This window comes from Orcinus orca, chromosome 12 (assembly GCF_937001465.1).
Source record: "Orcinus orca chromosome 12, mOrcOrc1.1, whole genome shotgun sequence".
NCBI lineage: Eukaryota > Metazoa > Chordata > Mammalia > Artiodactyla > Delphinidae > Orcinus > Orcinus orca.
Window position 1 is genome coordinate 91,745,330 of NC_064570.1, and position 22,085 is coordinate 91,767,414.

Consider the following 22,085-nt stretch of genomic DNA (forward strand, 5'->3'; position numbering starts at 1 on the left):
AGCAAATCTGGGCTTCCATCCCCAATAAATTTTGGAGTTGAAGGACACAAAAGCTTTTGCTCAGACCTAAATTCTGTCTGAAAAAAAGGGAAATATTATAAGCCCTTTGTAACCTCTCCAAGAGCAGAAATGATTTACAGCTGTGGCATTGAACCATAATTCCTCGATCTCATTTGAGAAGAGTTCAGTTAGAAACAGTGTCTTGATTTTTGTTTCTTTTGTTTCTTCCCTGTTTTCTTGTCTTGCTTACCAACAATCCATTGTAATTCATGAGTTAGTATGGCAGCAGGCTGAGTGTTCCCTGGAGCTCATTAAATGAAGTGTTTTTCCTAAAATGACGTTTGTCTCCTTGTTTTCAGCCCCTCTTCTTTCCTCTGCCCTTGACTATAACCAGAGCTCAGCAAAAGCTGAGTGACTTTGTGCAGACCTTACTTAGGCTCAGCCTTTTTTTCTTCATTATTTTATTCATGGCTCCTCCGTTTCATTGTTTGCCTTCTCGAAATGTGTTGAAATCTTTCTGTGGTTGATGACTTCCAAAATATCTTGGCTTTTATTGGTTGATTAATTTTGGTATTTCTACAGTTTTATTTAGATATGGTTTCAGGAGGAACAGAAAGTAAATATATTTCCTAGTCTGCCATCTTGAGCTGAAAATCCCTGTGGATTTTAGCATCCAATGTTCCCATGGGAAAACACCCAACCATGGCCTTAATAGATGTAACACTCAAGATTTCAGCTTTTCTTGAGCAATCACTAAGGATTTCATATGTGGTCATTTCTAATGGGGAAATTATAACTATCTCATGACGTTGATTTGAGGATTAAATTAGATAATGAACATGAAAATGCTTTGTAAAATTTAAAAATCTGTAAAACTGTTTTTTGTTATTATTTGATTTGTTGCTATTTCAGCTTCACTTGACAGTTGTTTATGACCTTGCCTATGTGAGAAAATGCCCTCTGGGTTATGGGTTATGTTTTTGAAAGCCAGAATGTATTTTTCAACAGCTCAATGGAACTGGCATCATTTGTGAAGGTTAAGGGTGAAGGGGTAAATGTTTCTTGACACCTATCACTTTACAGTGTTTTCAGGAACTAACTGACTCATGTATTCCTCTTCCAAATTTGGTTGAGGACCTCCTACCAGCCACATGCTTTATGTCAGGAGTTGGAAAGCATTTTCTGGATTTTAAAGATCTTAGGCTTTGTGGGCCATATAGAGTTTCTGTAGCTTCTCCTCCTCTTTCCTCTTCAACAAGCTTTCTAAACGTGAGAACCATTATTAGCTCACAGTCCCACAGATCCAGGCTGAGAGCCTGATTTGATTCGTGGCCATTACTTGCCAATTCCTGCTCTGCGTCTTCACTGAGGAGGGGGACCATGTTTGAGTAATCAGTTCTTTGAATCAACTGTTGGTCTTCTGGGCCTTGTCCTTGCTCTCCTACAGTCTCTAATCAGCGTGGCATCCAGAGAGATCTTGTTAAAACATAAGTCAGATCATGTCACTCAAATTTCTTCAATGGCTTCTTCACAGGAAATGCAAAGTCCTCAGAGTGCCTCCACAGACCTAGAAATCTGGGTGTCTGTTTCCTCTCTGACTGTTTCCTTCTCCTCTCCAATTTGCTCGCTCTGTTTTCCACACGCTGACATCCTTTCTGCTCCTTGGATACTCCAAGCCTACTCTTGCCTCATTGACTTTCTGCCGCAGGCCAGCCGCAGAAAGAGGATTTCACCGCCCAGGGTCAGAAGGGAAGGGGTAAGGAACTGAAGTAGCACCGACGAATGGGGTCAGAAGCCCATGGGTCAGAAGGCTGCAATGAGAAGCCTAGTCACCGCAACAAAGAATAGACCCCCGCTCGCCGAAACTAGAGAAAGCTCGCATGCAGCAATGAAGACCCAATGCAGCCAAAAATAAATAAATAAAAAATAAACTATAGAATCTTAAAAAAAATCTATAAAGAATATTACAAGAATAGAATCACAGGCCAGTTTCTCCTTTGAACATGCATGCAAAATGTGTAAAGAGAAGCACAAACTATATCCATGGTATGTAAAACAATCATATATCAGAATCAAAGTAGCTTTATTCTTCTGGCAATGCAAGGTTGCTTTAATGTCCAAACGTGAAACTGATCCCAGGAATGAATTAGAGTGGGAGAAAAGTCATTTAAAACAGAAATCTTGGGACTTCCCTGGTGGTCCAGTGTTTAGAACATGGCGCGTTCACTGCTGGGGCCCTGGGGTCCAATCCCAGGTCAGGGAACTAAGATCCTGCAAGACATGAGGCAGGGCCCCGAAAAAAAAAAAGGAAAGAAAGAAGTCTTAACCAGGAGAAGCACAAGATCGAATAAACATAACAGATAACACCTTATGAAAAGTAGGTGAAGATTATGGAATATTCTAAAATTTAAAACAAAAAGAAACTTTTAAAGATTCAAAAGGATGTGACAAATATTGTACATAGGCCAAAATAAAATGAAATAAAATATACAAATGATGGGAGCCCAAAATTCCAGATGCCCAAGTCCTGTCTCTGAAGATTCTCATTCAATGGGTTCAGGATTTCCTCCTTATTGAAAAACCTACAGGTGATTCTGGTACGATTCCCAGACACAATGTAAAGCTTCTCTTTTACAGGAAAGAATACCAGATTATTTTGTTATCTTATAGTTATACTAACAGGTTGTACTATTGACGGATAAGTCTGCTGTGAAAATGCACCCCCACTAGGGATAAAAAAGGAACTAGTAGTCTCTACTGCTAGTTGGTGGCAGCACGCATGTATTGCAAGGGCAATTATTGTAGCAATCCAAATTAGTGGAACATTTTAGAATTGGAAGACGACATACAGATCATCTAGTCAAGCTTCCAACTATTATAGTTGTGAAAACTAAGGCCCATATAAATGAAATGATTTATCTCCAAAGAGCATTAGTGAAAGTATGAAATAAAAAATATCTCTGAACTTTTAATTTAGTGCTGTTTTTATTAATCTCAAGTATTAGCTTAAACTTCAGTGTGACAGATTTGGGATTGAATTCCTGCTCACGTTTACTGATTACATGTCTTTTAGTAAGTTACTAAAACACTTTTTTTTTAAATAGACGTATTTAATTATTTATCTTTGGCTGCCTAGGTTCTTCGTTGCTGTGCACGGGCTTTCCCTAGTTGCGGTGGGCGGGGGCTACTCTTTGTTGCAGTATGCAGGCTTCTCATTGTGGTGGCTTCTCGTTGTTGCTGAGCACAGGGTCTAGGTGCGTGGGCTTCAGTAATTGTGGTTCACGGGCTCTAGCACGCAGGCTCAGTAGTTGTGGCACATGGTCTTAGTTGCTCCGCGCCATGTGGGATCTTCCCGGACCCGGGCTCAAACGTGTGTCCCGTGCACTGGCAGGTGGATCCTTAACCAGTGCGCCAACAGGGAAGCCCTACTAATACACTTTTAACTTTGCTTTTCACGTATGTAAAATGGTGAGCCTTGACTGATATAGAATATGAGATAACCTAGCACTGTTCTTAACACATATATGTAGTTAAAACTTTTTGGCTCTCATCCCTCTTAAACAGCCTCTATCCTCTTAATAATGAATGTGTCTTTCAGCTAGCAGAGCACCCCAGAGCTGACCACATTCTGGCAAGAGATATAGGATTCTTTTTCTTACTGGGGGTTCTTTATACCTGATAGTTGAAGTGCACTTAAACATGAACAACTCTTGTTTATACTGTAGTAATGGATTTGATGGACGAATTTTAGAAAGTAATATGCAGGAATTGAGCTGCCTTACCCTCAAGAAATATAATTCGATAGTGGTGGCTAGAACGATAAACAGTGTTTGGACAGGGAGTCCATATTGGATGTGAACTTCCTGTACTCCCATTCGTCTATTAAGAATAAAGAGAATCCTTTCAAAATGTGTTTTAAAGGGCAGTTATTTCTTTCTGCCTCATTTAAGTTACCTGCAAGAAAAAGACAATCTCCTGCATCCTTGTTTAATAGGCTTTTAATATAAAGCAGATAATTTTTTGCAACATTTCCCAAACTTTTCATTATCGAATTGGCTGAGGCTTCTCAACGATTATCATTTCACAACAATATCTCCATCTTCAGCTTCTTTCAATGAATTGGCCTAATAGATGTGCCATTAAAACAGAGCTTCACTCTCAACGTATTTTTAATTTTGTATTCAAATGGTATGAAGGATTCAGCCATAACAGTGAGTGGATTTCTGATACATGCTACATGATGGATGCAACTAAGTGAAAGAAGGCTACATATTGTATGGTTCCATTTATATGAAATGTCCAGCAGTGGCAAATCCATACACACAGAAAAGATTCTACATTCGTGGTTGCCAGGGGTTTGGAAGAGAGGGAACTAGGGAATGACTCCTTAAAATGGGTGTAGGTTTCCTCTTGGTTGATGAAGATGTTTTGCAGCTCGGCAGTGGTGATAGTTGCACAACATTGTGACAGTAGTAAATTCCACTGAATGGTACAGTGAATTGTAAAATGATCCAAATGGTGAATTTTGTGTTATGTTCATTTTACTACAATAAAAAGGAGAAAGAATTCGGGAAAGACTTAGAGTTTGGGAAACTAAGGTGAACTGGTCAAGAAAAAGACAGCTCTATTGTTCAGTTTTCTCTCAGCTCTCCCAGTGCATTAATCCTCAGCAAAAAGTAGGCTGAACTTGTAGATGATAGTCATTCAACACAGTCCAGGGAAAAGTAAATAAAGTAAAACCCAACTCTTCTTCTTTAGCACATGTATGAAAGGTTCACTTGCTGCTCAGCCACGTGGACCTTCATGAAGACGTTTCACTTTAGGTGTCCTCTACTTCAGTACTTTACTCACAGCTCATTCACACATGTAGGCAACAGCATTCCTTAATTCGATGGAATCTGCAGCACTGGTTGTGATCAGTCTCATGAAAAGAAAAGGAAAGGTGGCACGGAAGCCAAGGGAAGAGATTTTCAAGACAGAGACGTTGTTTAAGATCTAACTCGGCTTGGCGGTCACAAAGATAAGGATTGGGAAGTAGTCCCCTGGACTTGTCAACGGAGAAATCATTGGGGGCTTCAAGGAGATCAGTTTCACAAGAGTAGTGGGGCAGAAACCAGATCGCAGTGTAGATGGGAGGGGAGAAATGGGGGGCAAGTCAAGAAATTGATGGCAAAGGGAAAGAAGGGAGGGGTGGATAGGAGGACAGGAGAATGGAATGGAGGAGAGCATTTCCTTGTGGCTCTTTAATATGGCTGGGAGGGGCCAAAAGAGAAGGAGAGCGTGAAGTTGTAGGAAGAGGGGGTGGCATCCCGAGCCCAAGGAGGACTGGCCCCTGTCTTCAGCTCCCACCAGCTGGATGGTCCCTCCCTCTAGCTTTCCACGTAGGCTGTGGAAGTTGCCCCTTGCCTCCTTGGATCAGCTGCCCTTGATTCGTTCGTCCTTTTCTTATTTCTCAGCACATCTGGGTCATATGTTATGTGAAGACAAACAAATCACCACTGATGCTTAATTTTCTTGAAAAATCCCCCAGGCAGGTACCATTTTGGAGAACTACCTATTGTGCCTCAGCAAGCCAAAGTAGCCCATTTTTCCTCTCTCATTGGGAGAGATTGCTGTTTCTTGGAGAACCTGATGAAGAGGGTGACTCGCGCTTAGGAATAACGTTGCTTGAAAAGTGCAAAAGGTGAGGTAGTTTGGCTCTGAGGGGCCTCTGAGGCCTGAGACTTCCTGAGAGATGGCAGACTCACAGCTCCCATTTCCCTCTGACCCTGGGCTATGAGCTCATCAAATGAGATGGTAAATAAAGTCACTGACATGGTTTAAAGGATAATTTTGTTCTCTCTTGTTCACTCAGAGCAAATTGAATGGAATTTGCATACAACATATGGATGAACCATCCATACGATGGGGCTTGACCATATCCTCATGGTTCCCCTTCCCTTTTCTACATCTGGCCCCTTTAGCTCTGCAGACTTAACCCCACACCATCAGTCCACCCAGTCGGTCCACTGGACGTCTCTTCCTCTTTCGCATCTGGTCGTTGTCGTCACCTTGTTCTCCACTACCGCCTCCTGCAGTAGCTGTTAGGTCCAGAGAGGTTGGTTCACTGTGAGCAAGTAACTGTCAACTCCATGGACAGGTGGAAGTGACTTGGCAGCCGGGATGCGCCCACCCTGAGTTCATTATACCCATGAGGGTCAAGGAGAATGGGGATGCAGCTGGTCTGCAGAGCCCCGGCAGTTCTGAGACACATGTTCCTGGATCCACACGTTGCTCCATACCCAGCCTTGCCTTTCTTTTTTCTCTCTCTTGACTCCATCCAGGTTTCTGCTCTCCTTGTCCCTTTGGGGAGGGAGGCCAGTACCAGTCCAGGTGTAGTCCCCCAAAGCTTCCTACTTCCAAGCGTTACGTAGGCTTGTATATCCACTTGCTTGGGTTGCCCTGGCATTCGTGCCAACAAGTTGAGTGGTTTAAGCCCTAGGCTCTCTTTTCTGGCAAGAATGTGCCTAAAAATCTCCACCTCTGGTTTGGTGGCCCCTAAAAATTCCCAGTCAGTTTTGGTGAGGGGACACTTGGTGACAGTGTTGTCTTTCGAAATGAGTAGTTCCGTTACCGACGATACTTTGCTCCCCATACATTATTTATAAGGTTTCCCTGTTTGTATGTGCAAACTATTTGTGTGTATATTTTGAGAAATACATTGTACAGGCCTCTTTTTTATTTCTTCCACACACCCTAGAGATGTCATAGAGGCGGTAAATGTGTCCAACTTTTTGAGAAATTGGAACAATCAAGACTTACCTGTATGGAATGCTGTTAACGATGTCAATTCCCGCGACAGTACCTTTCATCTGACACACTTAGGGACTGTTAACAGATTAAAAGTAGTAAAAGACGCGGATAGAGAGAATTTTCATTATCTTGTGCACTGAAATCTTGGATTTTCGTTGGTTTGAATGGGCCTGAAAATGTATTTTTTTTAGTAGGGACATAGAAGCCTCTAGCGGTATTCTTCATAAAGCAAGGTGAGTTATAAGCAATCATCTGATGGAGGGTAAATGTACCACAGTCCAGTTTAAGAAAAATACAATATAAAAGTCTTACCATGGAAGAAAATCTTTATATGATCTTTTGTAAAAAAAAAAAAAAAAAGCTTCAAGAAACATAAAGACATGACACCATATTCAGTTTAAAGTCAGTGACTTGTAAGCAAGGCAAAGCAAAGACAGTCTGATTAAGGCCGTTGCATTGTTGTGGCATTTTTTAGGTCTCACCCATTTCTGTGGCCTTTTTAGAACCTAAGCTTCTAGGGCACAGGGAACTTCATCTTGACGTAGGGCTGAGCAAATGCACGGAGCATTTCTCAATAAGTAGGCATTAAATTCTTAGTCCAGAAGGGGCCTTGAGATGCCCTCTCTTTACTCCTTGGTAGAACTGTTTTAACCATCCCCCGAAAACAGATATTTTTCTTTAAATCTCAAAATTCAGAGAGTCCACAATCAGAACTTCCTTCTCATATTGCCATGTGGTCTGCTGTGGGCATCTGTCGAATGGTGTGAACTCTGCGTGGGGAGTCTGGCCTACCCTCGAGGCCCATGATTTGGGCTGCAGTGGTGCCATGCTATGCTCAGGGGCCTTCTTTTTTGGAAGTCTGGGCTCCAGTGAGCCTTGGTCATGCTCTTTTATGGAACCTTGGGTGCTAGACCACTCTGACCCTCAGTCTCATTTGCAGGTTCTGGGGAGGATTAAATGAGCTCATGTGATATCCAGGTGACTGAGGCAGAGTCGGCTCGGGATGAATCTTTGCTTCGTTTTCATTAGCTGCGGAGAAGACGATGACAGCTTGGTGCCTCTCCAACTTTAATATGGGTATGCCTCTCTTGGGGATCTTGTTAAATGCAGGCTGGTATTCAGTAGTTCTGTGTGGGGCCTGGATTCTGTGCTTCTAACGAGCTCCTAGGTGACGGTGACGCTGAGGGCAAGGGTTTGGCACCTGCGTTTCTCCCTTTCCGGAAGAGCAGGATGTCTGCCGCACCCCCACCCGAGAGGAGCAAACATCCGCAACGTGACTACTAGGAACCAGCTTCCCTCACAGGCAAGGGACCTGTACCACTGCTCCCAACCATCCTGTCTGAGGCGCAGCAAGCCATATCACTGAAATGCTGAGGTTTGCAGCAAAGAGGAGGTTTATTCACAGGGCAGCCAAGCGAGGACGTGACGTGACAATAGGTCTCAAATCTGCCTCCCCAAAGGCAAGGGGCTTTGGGTATCTGTGGGATAAAGAATAAAGAAGCAGGGCAGTATGAGGCATGGGGAGCGTGAGGAAAGGTGATTGGAAAAAGGTGTGCTCATCATTGTTCTGAGCTGGCGTAACTAGGCTACAGGCCTCGGCACATTCTCAGGCTGGAGTTGGGGAAAACAGGAGCAGAATGGAAGATGACAGCGTGTGAAGGAGGTGTGGTGTCCATAGGTTCGGGGTCTGAAGTGCTTCCTGCTGAAGCACCGATGCCCATCAAAGCCGTAAATGGGGTGCTGGGGAAAACAGGAGCAGAATGGAAGATGACAGCGTGTGAGGGAGGTGTGGTGTCCATAGGTTCGGGGTCTGACGTGCTTCCTGCTGAAGCACCGATGCCCGCCAAAGCCGTAAATGGGATGCTGGGGAAAACAGGAGCAGAATGGAAGATGACAGCGTGTGAAGGAGGTGTGGTGTCCATAGGTTCGTGCTCTGACGTGCTTCCTGCTGAAGCACCGACGCCCGCCAAAGCCGTAAATGGGGTGCTGGGGAAAACAGGAGCAGAATGGAAGATGACAGCGTATGAAGGAGGTGTGGTGTCCATAGGTTCGGGGGCTGACGTGCTTCCTGCTGAAGCACCGATGCCCGCCAAAGCCGTAAATGGGGTGCTGGGGAAAACAGGAGCAGAATGGAAGAGGACAGCGTGTGAAGGAGGTGTGGTGTCCATAGCTTCCATATTAGAGGTACTGCCTGCCTGATCTGAGAGCAGAGAGTGAAAGTGGGAGAGCCTCTTCCTAGATTCTAACTCCTCTGAATTTATAGCACTGGCTCTGCCTGGCTTTATGACATATCCATTGTACATGTCACAGAGCAATAGCGGGCGGGGCAGGGGGTGAGGCAGGGGTCACATGCAAGCCCAGCTGGTGGCTTAACCCCGGCCCAAAGGCAAAGGGCGGGGCCCCTTCTGGACTTTCTAGTGGCTGGGACGTCTGGCTGTGGGTGGCAGGTGTTTGGCACCAGCTGGGCCACCATGCGCAGACTGTTGGGGACTGTGGAAGCCTCCTCCAGAGCTCACCCTTCCTGGGGACTGGCTCTGCAGGCCCCTCGGCCCTGCGTATGTATCGGCCAGGCCTTCCCCACCACGGGGCCCAGAGGCCAGAGCCTGCTCAGACCTGAGGGCAGGAGGCAGCCAGAGCTTACCAGGGTGTGGGCCACCTCGTCCGGAGACCTCCCCAGCTCCTCTGCGAGACCTGGAGACAGGATCGCCTTCTCCAGGGCTGCTCAGCTGCCAGCATCACCATGAGCCAGGTGGCCAAGGTTTCTGAGCAGGAGATGCAGAGCCCTGATCCGACTGGATGCTGCAGCCCACGATGTCCCTTCCTGGCAGATAGGTTCTTTCTTCACTTCTTGTTTGAAATTTGGTAAAAGAACATTTAACCCTTGGCCTGTCCTTCAGGGTATATAGACGGTAGTGGCTTAGCCGGGATTCGATCCAAGCCTGTGTGATTCCAGAGCTTGTGCTCTGGACTGTGGTGCCTTCTTATCGTATATGCTTCATGTGTTACTTTTTTTTTTTTTCTTGTAGTCCTTATGGTACTTAGCCCTAAGTGCCATACCTGTAACGAACAGCTACACTGCCCTGTAGGAGGTCTTCTTTTGTTCAACGCCTGAATTGGTCATCCACCACACTGTGTTCTAATCTCAGAAGATACAGGTCAGGGACCACCAGTTGTCAGCATGGCACCATTCCATATTTCGAATTGAGGCTTGAAGCCCGTATTTTCCCTTTGTCTAGTTTGAAGGATCCAGATATGTAAAGATGATATTCTAGATAAATCATGGGCTATCCTGAAAGAAATTCACCAGTGAATTGTTCCGTATGGATTAGAAGCCAGCTTCTCTGGCCTTCCTGGAGTATATCCAGTAAGGGGTCTCATTCATGTCTAGAAAGCAACTATATCATTTATTGCAACTTCAGCGTGGAGCGATGTGTTGGTATAAAGTACGATCAACACAATTTGGTCATTGTGAGTATGACAGCTGGGTCCACTCTTTACTACACATATGTAACTCTAGGGATTCTTATGCCCAAGGGAGGAGACGTACTCTTGGCTGTCTAGGACAAGGGAAGCATGTGTTGTTATTCAGGAGCTGGAAGCTTCAGCATGACAGGTAGGAATTGAACAATCGTGGTCTATACATCACTTGACCTTGCTTAAAACTTGTTTCTTTGGCTTGCTTCATTGGAGTGTTTTCTCCCTCCTGGGCTGACATTGTCTGTTATGTATCACGCATGAGACATATAGAAGTTTCAGAACCCAAAATCATATAGATCAGTAAAAATGTATATATATATATATATATATATATATATATATATATATATATATATATATATATATATATATATAAATCTATTGAAACTCACACTGGGCTTAATTCATATATTCCAAAATCAGTTTGACCCTCTGCTCATGAGATTCTTTTTATGGTATGTCCCAGCAAATCTGGGCTTCCATCCCCAATAAATTTTGGGGTTGAAGGACACAAAAGCTTTTGCTCAGACCTAAATTCTGTCTGAAAACAAGGGAAATATTATAAGCCCTTTGTAACCTCTCCAAGAGCAGAAATGATTTACAGCTGTGGCATTGAACCATAATTCCTCGATCTCATTTGAGAAGAGTTCAGTTAGAAACAGTGTCTTGATTTTTGTTTCTTTTGTTTCTTCCCTGTTTTCTTGTCTTGCTTACCAACAATCCATTGTAATTCATGAGTTAGTATGGCAGCAGGCTGAGTGTTCCCTGGAGCTCATTAAATGAAGTGTTTTCCCTAAAATGACGTTTGTCTCCTTGTTTTCAGCCCCTCTTCTTTCCTCTGCCCTTGACTATAACCAGAGCTCAGCAAAAGCTGAGTGACTTTGTGCAGACCTTACTTAGGCTCAGCCTTTTTTTCTTCATTATTTTATTCATGGCTCCTCCGTTTCATTGTTTGCCTTCTCGAAATGTGTTGAAATCTTTCTGTGGTTGATGACTTCCAAAATATCTCGGCTTTTATTGGCTGATTAATTTTGGTATTTCTACAGTTTTATTTAGATATGGTTTCAGGAGGAACAGAAAGTAAACATATTTCCTAGTCTGCCATCTTGAGCTGAAAATCCCTGTGGATTTTAGCATCCAATGTTCCCATGGGAAAACACCCAACCATGGCCTTAATAGATGTAACACTCAAGATTTCAGCTTTTCTTGAGCAATCACTAAGGATTTCATATGTGGTCATTTCTAATGGGGAAATTATAACTATCTCATGACGTTGATTTGAGGATTAAATTAGATAATGAACATGAAAATGCTTTGTAAGATTTAAAAATCTGTAAAACTGTTTTTTGTTATTATTTGATTTGTTGCTATTTCAACTTCACTTGACAGTTGTTTATGACCTTGCCTATGTGAGAAAATGCCCTCTGGGTTATTTTTTTGAAAGCCAGAATGTATTTTTCAACAGCTCAATGGAACTGGCATCATTTGTGAAGGTTAAGGGTGAAGGGGTAAATGTTTCTTGACACCTATCACTTTACAGTGTTTTCAGGAACTAACTGACTCATGTATTCCTCTTCCAAATTTGGTTGAGGACCTCCTACCAGCCACATGCTTTACGTCAGGTGTTGGAAAGCATTTTCTGGATTTTAAAGATCTTAGGCTTTGTGGGCCATATAGAGTTTCTGTAGCTTCTCCTCCTCTTTCCTCTTCAACAAGCTTTCTAAACGTGAGAACCATTATTAGCTCACAGTCCCACAGATCCAGGCTGAGAGCCTGATTTGATTCGTGGCCATTATTTGCCAATTCCTGCTCTGCGTCTTCACTGAGGAGGGGGACCATGTTTGAGTAATCAGTTCTTTGAATCAACTGTTGGTCTTCTGGGCCTTGTCCTTGCTCTCCTACAGTCTCTAATCAGCGTGGCATCCAGAGAGATCTTGTTAAAACATAAGTCAGATCATGTCACTCAAATTTCTTCAATGGCTTCTTCACAGGAAATGCAAAGTCCTCAGAGTGCCTCCACAGACCTAGAAATCTGGGTGTCTGTTTCCTCTCTGACTGTTTCCTTCTCCTCTCCAATTTGCTCGCTCTGTTTTCCACACGCTGACATCCTTTCTGCTCCTTGGATACTCCAAGCCTACTCTTGCCTCATTGACTTTCTGCCGCAGGCCAGCCGCAGAAAGAGGATTTCACCGCCCAGGGTCAGAAGGGAAGGGGTAAGGAACTGAAGTAGCACCGACGAATGGGGTCAGAAGCCCATGGGTCAGAAGGCTGCAATGAGAAGCCTAGTCACCGCAACAAAGAATAGACCCCCGCTCGCCGAAACTAGAGAAAGCTCGCATGCAGCAATGAAGACCCAATGCAGCCAAAAATAAATAAATAAAAAATAAAGTATAGAATCTTAAAAAAAATCTATAAAGAATATTACAAGAATAGAATCACAGGCCAGTTTCTCCTTTGAACATGCATGCAAAATGTGTAAAGAGAAGCACAAACTATATCCATGGTATGTAAAACAATCATATATCAGAATCAAAGTAGCTTTATTCTTCTGGCAATGCAAGGTTGCTTTAATGTCCAAACGTGAAACTGATCCCAGGAATGAATTAGAGTGGGAGAAAAGTCATTTAAAACAGAAATCTTGGGACTTCCCTGGTGGTCCAGTGTTTAGAACATGGCGTGTTCACTGCTGGGGCCCTGGGGTCCAATCCCAGGTCAGGGAACTAAGATCCTGCAAGACATGAGGCAGGGCCCCGAAAAAAAAAAAGGAAAGAAAGAAGTCTTAACCAGGAGAAGCACAAGATCGAATAAACATAACAGATAACACCTTATGAAAAGTAGGTGAAGATTATGGAATATTCTAAGATTTAAAACAAAAAGAAACTTTTAAAGATTCAAAAGGATGTGACAAATATTGTACATAGGCCAAAATAAAATGAAATAAAATATACAAATGATGGGAGCCCAAAATTCCAGATGCCCAAGTCCTGTCTCTGAAGATTCTCATTCAATGGGTTCAGGATTTCCTCCTTATTGAAAAACCTACAGGTGATTCTGGTACGATTCCCAGACACAATGTAAAGCTTCTCTTTTACAGGAAAGAATACCAGATTATTTTGTTATCTTATAGTTATACTAACAGGTTGTACTATTGACGGATAAGTCTGCTGTGAAAATGCACCCCCACTAAGGATAAAAAAGGAACTAGTAGTCTCTACTGCTACTTGGTGGCAGCACGCATGTATTGCAAGGGCAATTATTGTAGCAATCCAAATTAGTGGAACATTTTAGAATTGGAAGACGACATACAGATCATCTAGTCAAGCTTCCAACTATTATAGTTGTGAAAACTAAGGCCCATATAAATGAAATGATTTATCTCCAAAGAGCATTAGTGAAAGTATGAAATAAAAAATATCTCTGAACTTTTAATTTAGTGCTGTTTTTATTAATCTCAAGTATTAGCTTAAACTTAAGTGTGACAGATTTGGGATTGAATTCCTGCTCACGTTTACTGATTGCGTGTCTTTTAGTAAGTTACTAAAACACTTTTTTTTTAAATAGACGTATTTAATTATTTATCTTTGGCTGCCTAGGCTCTTCGTTGCTGTGCACGGGCTTTCCCTAGTTGCGGTGGGCGGGGGCTACTCTTTGTTGCAGTACGCGGGCTTCTCATTGTGGTGGCTTCTCGTTGTTGCTGAGCACGGGGTCTAGGTGCGTGGGCTTCAGTAGTTGTGGTTCACGGGCTCTAGCACGCAGGCTCAGTAGTTGTGGCACATGGTCTTAGTTGCTCTGCGGCATGTGGGATCTTCCCAGACCAGGGCTCAAACGTGTGTCCCGTGCACTGGCAGGTGGATCCTTAACCAGTGCGCCAACAGGGAAGCCCTACTAATACACTTTTAACTTTGCTTTTCACGTATGTAAAATGGTGAGCCTTGACTGATATAGAATATGAGATAACCTAGCACTGTTCTTAACACATATATGTAGTTAAAACTTTTTGGCTCTCATCCCTCTTAAACAGCCTCTATCCTCTTAATAATGAATGTGTCTTTCAGCTAGCAGAGCACCCCAGAGCTGACCACATTCTGGCAAGAGATATAGGATTCTTTTTCTTACTGGGGGTTCTTTATACCTGATAGTTGAAGTGCACTTAAACATGAACAACTCTTGTTTATACTGTAGTAATGGATTTGATGGACGAATTTTAGAAAGTAATATGCAGGAATTGAGCTGCCTTACCCTCAAGAAATATAATTCGATAGTGGTGGCTAGAACGATAAACAGTGTTTGGACAGGGAGTCCATATTGGATGTGAACTTCCTGTACTCCCATTCGTCTATTAAGAATAAAGAGAATCCTTTCAAAATGTGTTTTAAAGGGCAGTTATTTCTTTCTGCCTCATTTAAGTTACCTGCAAGAAAAAGACAATCTCCTGCATCCTTGTTTAATAGGCTTTTAATATAAAGCAGATAATTTTTTGCAACATTTCCCAAACTTTTCATTATCGAATTGGCTGAGGCTTCTCAACGATTATCATTTCACAACAATATCTCCATCTTCAGCTTCTTTCAATGAATTGGCCTAATAGATGTGCCATTAAAACAGAGCTTCACTCTCAACGTATTTTTAATTTTGTATTCAAACAGTATGAAGGATTCCGCCATAACAGTGAGTGGATTTCTGATACATGCTACATGATGGATGCAACTAAGTGAAAGAAGGCTACATATTGTATGGTTGCATTTATATGAAATGTCCAGCAGTGGCAAATCCATACACACAGAAAAGATTCTACATTCGTGGTTGCCAGGGGTTTGGAAGAGAGGGAACTAGGGAATGACTCCTTAAAATGGGTGTAGGTTTCCTCTTGGTTGATGAAGATGTTTTGCAGCTCGGCAGCGGTGATAGTTGCACAACATTGTGACAGTAGTAAATTCCACTGAATGGTACAGTGAATTGTAAAATGATCCAAATGGTGAATTTTGTGTTATGTTCATTTTACTACAATAAAAAGGAGAAAGAATTCGGGAAAGACTAAGAGTTTGGGAAACTAAGGTGAACTGGTCAAGAAAAAGACAGCTCTATTGTTCAGTTTTCTCTCAGCTCTCCCAGTGCATTAATCCTCAGCAAAAAGTAGGCTGAACTTGTAGATGATAGTCATTCAACACAGTCCAGGGAAAAGTAAATAAAGTAAAACCCAACTCTTCTTCTTTAGCACATGTATGAAAGGTTCACTTGCTGTTCAGCCACGTGGACATTCATGAAGACGTTTCACTTTAGGTGTCCTCTACTTCAGTACTTTACTCACAGCTCATTCACACATGTAGGCAACAGCATTCCTTAATTCGATGGAATCTGCAGCACTGGTTGTGATCAGTCTCATGAAAAGAAAAGGAAAGGTGGCGCGGAAGCCAAGGGAAGAGATTTTCAAGACAGAGACGTTGTTTAAGATCTACCTCAGTTTGGCGGTCACAAAGATAAGGATTGAGAAGTAGTCCCCTGGACTTGTCAACGGAGAAATCATTGGGGGCTTCAAGGAGATCAGTTTCACGAGAGTAGTGGGGCAGAAACCAGATCGCAGTGTAGATGGGAGGGGAGAAATGGGGGGCAAGTCAAGAAATTGATGGCAAAGGGAAAGAAGGGAGGGGTGGATAGGAGGACAGGAGAATGGAATGGAGGAGAGCATTTCCTTGTGGCTCTTTAATATGGCTGGGAGGGGCCAAAAGAGAAGGAGAGCGTGAAGATGTAGGAAGAGGGGGTGGCATCCCGAGCCCAAGGAGGACTGGCCCCTGTCTTCAGCTCCCACCAGCTGGATGGTCCCTCCCTCTAGCTTTCCACGTAGGCTGTGGAAGTTGCCCCTTGCCTCCTTGGATCAGCTGCCCTTGATTCGTTCGTCCTTTTCTTATTTCTCAGCACATCTGGGTCATACGTTATGTGAAGACAAACAAATCACCACTGATGCTTAATTTTCTTGAAAAATCCCCCAGGCAGGTACCATTTTGGAGAACTACCTATTGTGCCTCAGCAAGCCAAAGTAGCCCATTTTTCCTCTCTCATTGGGAGAGATTGCTGTTTCTTGGAGAACCTGATGAAGAGGGTGACTCGCGCTTAGGAATAACGTTGCTTGAAAAGTGCAAAAGGTGAGGTAGTTTGGCTCTGAGGGGCCTCTGAGGCCTGAGACTTCCTGAGAGATGGCAGACTCACAGCTCCCATTTCCCTCTGACCCTGGGCTATGAGCTCATCAAATGAGATGGTAAATAAAGTCACTGACATGGTTTAAAGGATAATTTTGTTCTCTCTTGTTCACTCAGAGCAAATTGAATGGAATTTGCATACAACATATGGATGAACCATCCATACGATGGGGCTTGACCATATCCTCATGGTTCCCCTTCCCTTTTCTACATCTGGCCCCTTTAGCTCTGCAGACTTAACCCCACACCATCAGTCCACCCAGTCGGTCCACTGGACGTCTCTTCCTCTTTCGCATCTGGTCGTTGTCGTCACCTTGTTCTCCACTACCGCCTCCTGCAGTAGCTGTTAGGTCCAGAGAGGTTGGTTCACTGTGAGCAAGTAACTGTCAACTCCATGGACAGGTGGAAGTGACTTGGCAGCCGGGATGCGCCCACCCTGAGTTCATTATACCCATGAGGGTCAAGGAGAATGGGGATGCAGCTGGTCTGCAGAGCCCCGGCAGTTCTGAGACACATGTTCCTGGATCCACACGTTGCTCCATACCCAGCCTTGCCTTTCTTTTTTCTCTCTCTTGACTCCATCCAGGTTTCTGCTCTCCTTGTCCCTTTGGGGAGGGAGGCCAGTACCAGTCCAGGTGTAGTCCCCCAAAGCTTCCTACTTCCAAGCGTTACGTAGGCTTGTATATCCACTTGCTTGGGTTGCCCTGGCATTCGTGCCAACAAGTTGAGTGGTTTAAGCCCTAGGCTCTCTTTTCTGGCAAGAATGTGCCTAAAAATCTCCACCTCTGGTTTGGTGGCCCCTAAAAATTCCCAGTCAGTTTTGGTGAGGGGACACTTGGTGACAGTGTTGTCTTTCGAAATGAGTAGTTCCATTACCGACGATACTTTGCTCCCCATACATTATTTATAAGGTTTCCGTTTGTATGTGCAAACTATTTGTGTGTATATTTTGAGAAATACATTGTACAGGCCTCTTTTTTATTTCTTCCACACACCCTAGAGATGTCATAGAGGCAGTAAATGTGTCCAACTTTTTGAGAAATTGGAACAATCAAGACTTACCTGTATGGAATGCTGTTAACAATGTCAATTCCCGCGACAGTACCTTTCATCTGACACACTTAGGGACTGTTAACAGATTAAAAGTAGTAAAAGACGCGGATAGAGAGAATTTTCATTATCTTGTGCACTGAAATCTTGGATTTTCGTTGGTTTGAATGGGCCTGAAAATGTATTTTTTTTAGTAGGGACATAGAAGCCTCTAGCGGTATTCTTAATAAAGCAAGGTGAGTTATAAGCAATCATCTGATGGAGGGTAAATGTACCACTGTCCAGTTTAAGAAAAATACAATATAAAATTCTTACCATGGAAGAAAATCTTTAAATGATCTTTTGTAAAAAAAAAAAAAAGCTTCAAGAAACATAAAGACATGACACCATATTCAGTTTAAAGTCAGTGACTTGTAAGCAAGGCAAAGCAAAGACAGTCTGATTAAGGCCGTTGCATTGTTGTGGCATTTTTTAGGTCTCACCCATTTCTGTGGCCTTTTTAGAACCTAAGCTTCTAGGGCACAGGGAACTTCATCTTGACGTAGGGCTGAGCAAATGCACGGAGCATTTCTCAATAAGTAGGCATTAAATTCTTAGTCCAGAAAGGGCCTTGAGATGCCCTCTCTTTACTCCTTGGTAGAACTGTTTTAACCATCCCCCGAAAACAGATTTTTTTCTTTAAATCTCAAAATTCAGAGAGTCCACAATCAGAACTTCCTTCTCATATTGCCATGTGGTCTGCTGTGGGCATCTGTCGAATGGTGTGAACTCTGCGTGGGGAGTCTGGCCTACCCTCGAGGCCCATGGTTTGGGCTGCAGTGGTGCCATGCTGTGCTCAGGGGCCTTCTTTTTTGGAAGTCTGGGCTCCAGTGAGCCTTGGTCATGCTCTTTTATGGAACCTTGGGTGCTAGACCACTCTGACCCTCAGTCTCATTTGCAGGTTCTGGGGAGGATTAAATGAGCTCATGTGATATCCAGGTGACTGAGGCAGAGTCGGCTCGGGATGAATCTTTGCTTTGTTTTCATTAGTTGCGGAGAAGACGATGACAGCTTGGTGCCTCTCCAACTTTAATATGGGTATGCCTCTCTTGGGGATCTTGTTAAATGCAGGCTGGTATTCAGTAGTTCTGGGTGGGGCCTGGATTCTGTGCTTCTAACGAGCTCCTAGGTGACGGTGACGCTGAGGGCAAGGGTTTGGCACCTGCGTTTCTCCCTTTCCGGAAGAGCAGGATGTCTGCCGCACCCCCACCCGAGAGGAGCAAACATCCGCAACGTGACTACTAGGAACCAGCTTCCCTCACAGGCAAGGGACCTGTACCACTGCTCCCAACCATCCTGTCTGAGGCACAGCAAGCCAAAACACTGAAATGCTGAGGTTTGCAGCAAAGAGGAGGTTTATTCACAGGGCAGCCAAGCGAGGACGTGACGTGACAATAGGTCTCAAATCTGCCTCCCCAAAGGCAAGGGGCTTTGGGTATCTGTGGGATAAAGAATAAAGAAGCAGGGCAGTATGAGGCATGGGGAGCGTGAGGAAAGGTGATTGGAAAAAGGTGTGCTCATCATTGTTCTGAGCTGGCGTAACTAGGCTACAGGCCTCGGCACATTCTCAGGCTGGAGTTGGGGAAAACAGGAGCAGAATGGAAGATGACAGCGTGTGAAGGAGGTGTGGTGTCCATAGGTTCGGGGTCTGACGTGCTTCCTGCTGAAGCACCGATGCCCATCAAAGCCGTAAATGGGGTGCTGGGGAAAACAGGAGCAGAATGGAAGATGACAGCGTGTGAGGGAGGTGTGGTGTCCATAGGTTCGGGGTCTGACGTGCTTCCTGCTGAAGCACCGACGCCCGCCAAAGCCGTAAATGGGGTGCTGGGGAAAACAGGAGCAGAATGGAAGATGACAGCGTGTGAAGGAGGTGTGGTGTCCATAGGTTCGGGGTCTGACGTGCGTCCTGCTGAAGCACCGACGACCGCCAAAGCCGTAAATGGGGTGCTGGGGAATACAGGAGCAGAATGGAAGATGACAGCGTATGAAGGAGGTGTGGTGTCCATAGCTTCCATATTAGAGGTACTGCCTGCCTGATCTGAGAGCAGAGAGTGAAAGTGGGAGAGCCTCTTCCTAGATTCTAACTCCTCTGAATTTATAGCACTGGCTCTGCCTGGCTTTATGACATATCCATTGTACGTGTCACAGAGAAAGAGCGGGCGGGGCAGGGGGTGAGGCAGGGGTCACATGCAAGCCCAGCTGGTGGCTTAACCCCGGCCCAAAGGCAAAGGGCGGGGCCCCTTCTGGACTTTCTAGTGGCTGGGACGTCTGGCTGTGGGTGGCAGGTGTTTGGCACCAGCTGGGCCACCATGCGCAGACTGTTGGGGACTGTGGAAGCCTCCTCCAGAGCTCACCTTCCTGGGGACTGGCTCTGCAGGCCCCTCAGCCCTGCGTATGTATTGGCCAGGCCTTCCCCACCACGGGGCCCAGAGGCCAGAGCCTGCTCAGACCTGAGGGCAGGAGGCAGCCAGAGCTTACCAGGGTGTGGGCCACCTCGTCCGGAGACCTCCCCAGCTCCTCTGCGAAACCTGGAGACAGGATCGCCTTCTCCAGGGCTGCTCAGCTGCCAGCATCACCATGAGCCAGGTGGCCAAGGTTTCTGAGCAGGAGATGCAGAGCCCTGATCCGACTGGATGCTGCAGCCCACGATGTCCCTTCTTGGCAGATAGGTTCTTTCTTCACTTCTTGTTTGAAATTTGGTAAAAGAACATTTAACCCTTGGCCTGTCCTTCAGGGTATATAGACGGTAGTGGCTTAGCCGGGATTCGATCCAAGCCTGTGTGATTCCAGAGCTTGTGCTCTGGACTGTGGTGCCTCCTTATCGTATATGCTTCATGTGTTACTTGTTTTTCTTTTTCTTGTAGTGCTTATGGTACTTAGCCCTAAGTGCCGTACCTGTAACGAACTGCTACACTGCCCTGTAGGAGGTCTTCTTTTGTTCAACGCCTGAATTGGTCATCCACCACACTGTGTTCTAATCTCAGAAGATACAGGTCAGGGACCACCAGTTGTCAGCATGGCACCATTCCATATTTCGAATTGAGGCTTGAAGCCCGTATTTTCCCTTTGTCTAGTTTGAAGGATCCAGATATGTAAAGATGATATTCTAGATAAAACATGGGCTATCCTGAAAGAAATTCACCAGTGAATTGTTCCGTATGGATTAGAAGCCAGCTTCTCTGGCCTTCCTGGAGTATATCCAGTAAGGCGTCTCATTCATGTCTAGAAAGCAACTATATCATTTATTGCAACTTCAGCGTGGAGCGATGTGTTGGTATAAAGTACGATCAACACAATTTGGTCATTGTGAGTATGACAGCTGGGTCCACTCTTTACTACACATATGTAACTCTAGGGATTTTTATGCCCAAGGGAGGAGACGTACTCTTGGCTGTCTAGGACAAGGGAAGCATGTGTTGTTATTCAGGAGCTGGAAGCTTCAGCATGACAGGTAGGAATTGAACAATCGTGGTCTATACATCACTTGACCTTGCTTAAAACTTGTTTCTTTGGCTTGCTTCATTGTAGTGTTTTCTCCCTCCTGGACTGACAGTGTCTGTTATGTATCACGCATGAGACATATAGAAGTTTCAGAACCCAAAATCATATAGATCAGTAAAAATGTATATATATATATATATATATATATATATATATATAAATCTATTGAAACTCACACTGCGCTTAATTGATATATTCCAAAATCAGTTTGACCCTCTGCTCATGAGATTCTTTTTATGGTATATCCCAGCAAATCTGGGCTTCCATCCCCAATAAATTTTGGAGTTGAAGGACACAAAAGCTTTTGCTCAGACCTAAATTCTGTCTGAAAACAAGGGAAATATTATAAGCCCTTTGTAACCTCTCCAAGAGCAGAAATGATTTACAGCTGTGGCATTGAACCATAATTCCTTGATCTCATTTGAGAAGAGTTCAGTTAGAAACAGTGTCTTGATTTTTGTTTCTTTTGTTTCTTCCCTGTTTTCTTGTCTTGCTTACCAACAATCCATTGTAATTCATCAGTTAGTATGGCAGCAGGCTGAGTGTTCCCTGGAGCTCATTAAATGAAGTGTTTTTCCTAAAATGACGTTTGTCTCCTTGTTTTCAGCCCCTCTTCTTTCCTCTGCCCTTGACTATAACCAGAGCTCAGCAAAAGCTGAGTGACTTTGTGCAGACCTTACTTAGGCTCAGCCTTTTTTTCTTCATTATTTTATTCATGGCTCCTCCGTTTCATTGTTTGCCTTCTCGAAATGTTTTGAAATCTTTCTGTGGTTGATGACTTCCAAAATATCTTGGCTTTTATTGGTTGATTAATTTTGGTATTTCTACAGTTTTATTTAGATATGGTTTCAGGAGGAACAGAAAGTAAATATATTTCCTAGTCTGCCATCTTGAGCTGAAAATCCCTGTGGATTTTAGCATCCAATGTTCCCATGGGAAAACACCCAACCATGGCCTTAATAGATGTAACACTCAAGATTTCAGCTTTTCTTGAGCAATCACTAAGGATTTCATATGTGGTCATTTCTAATG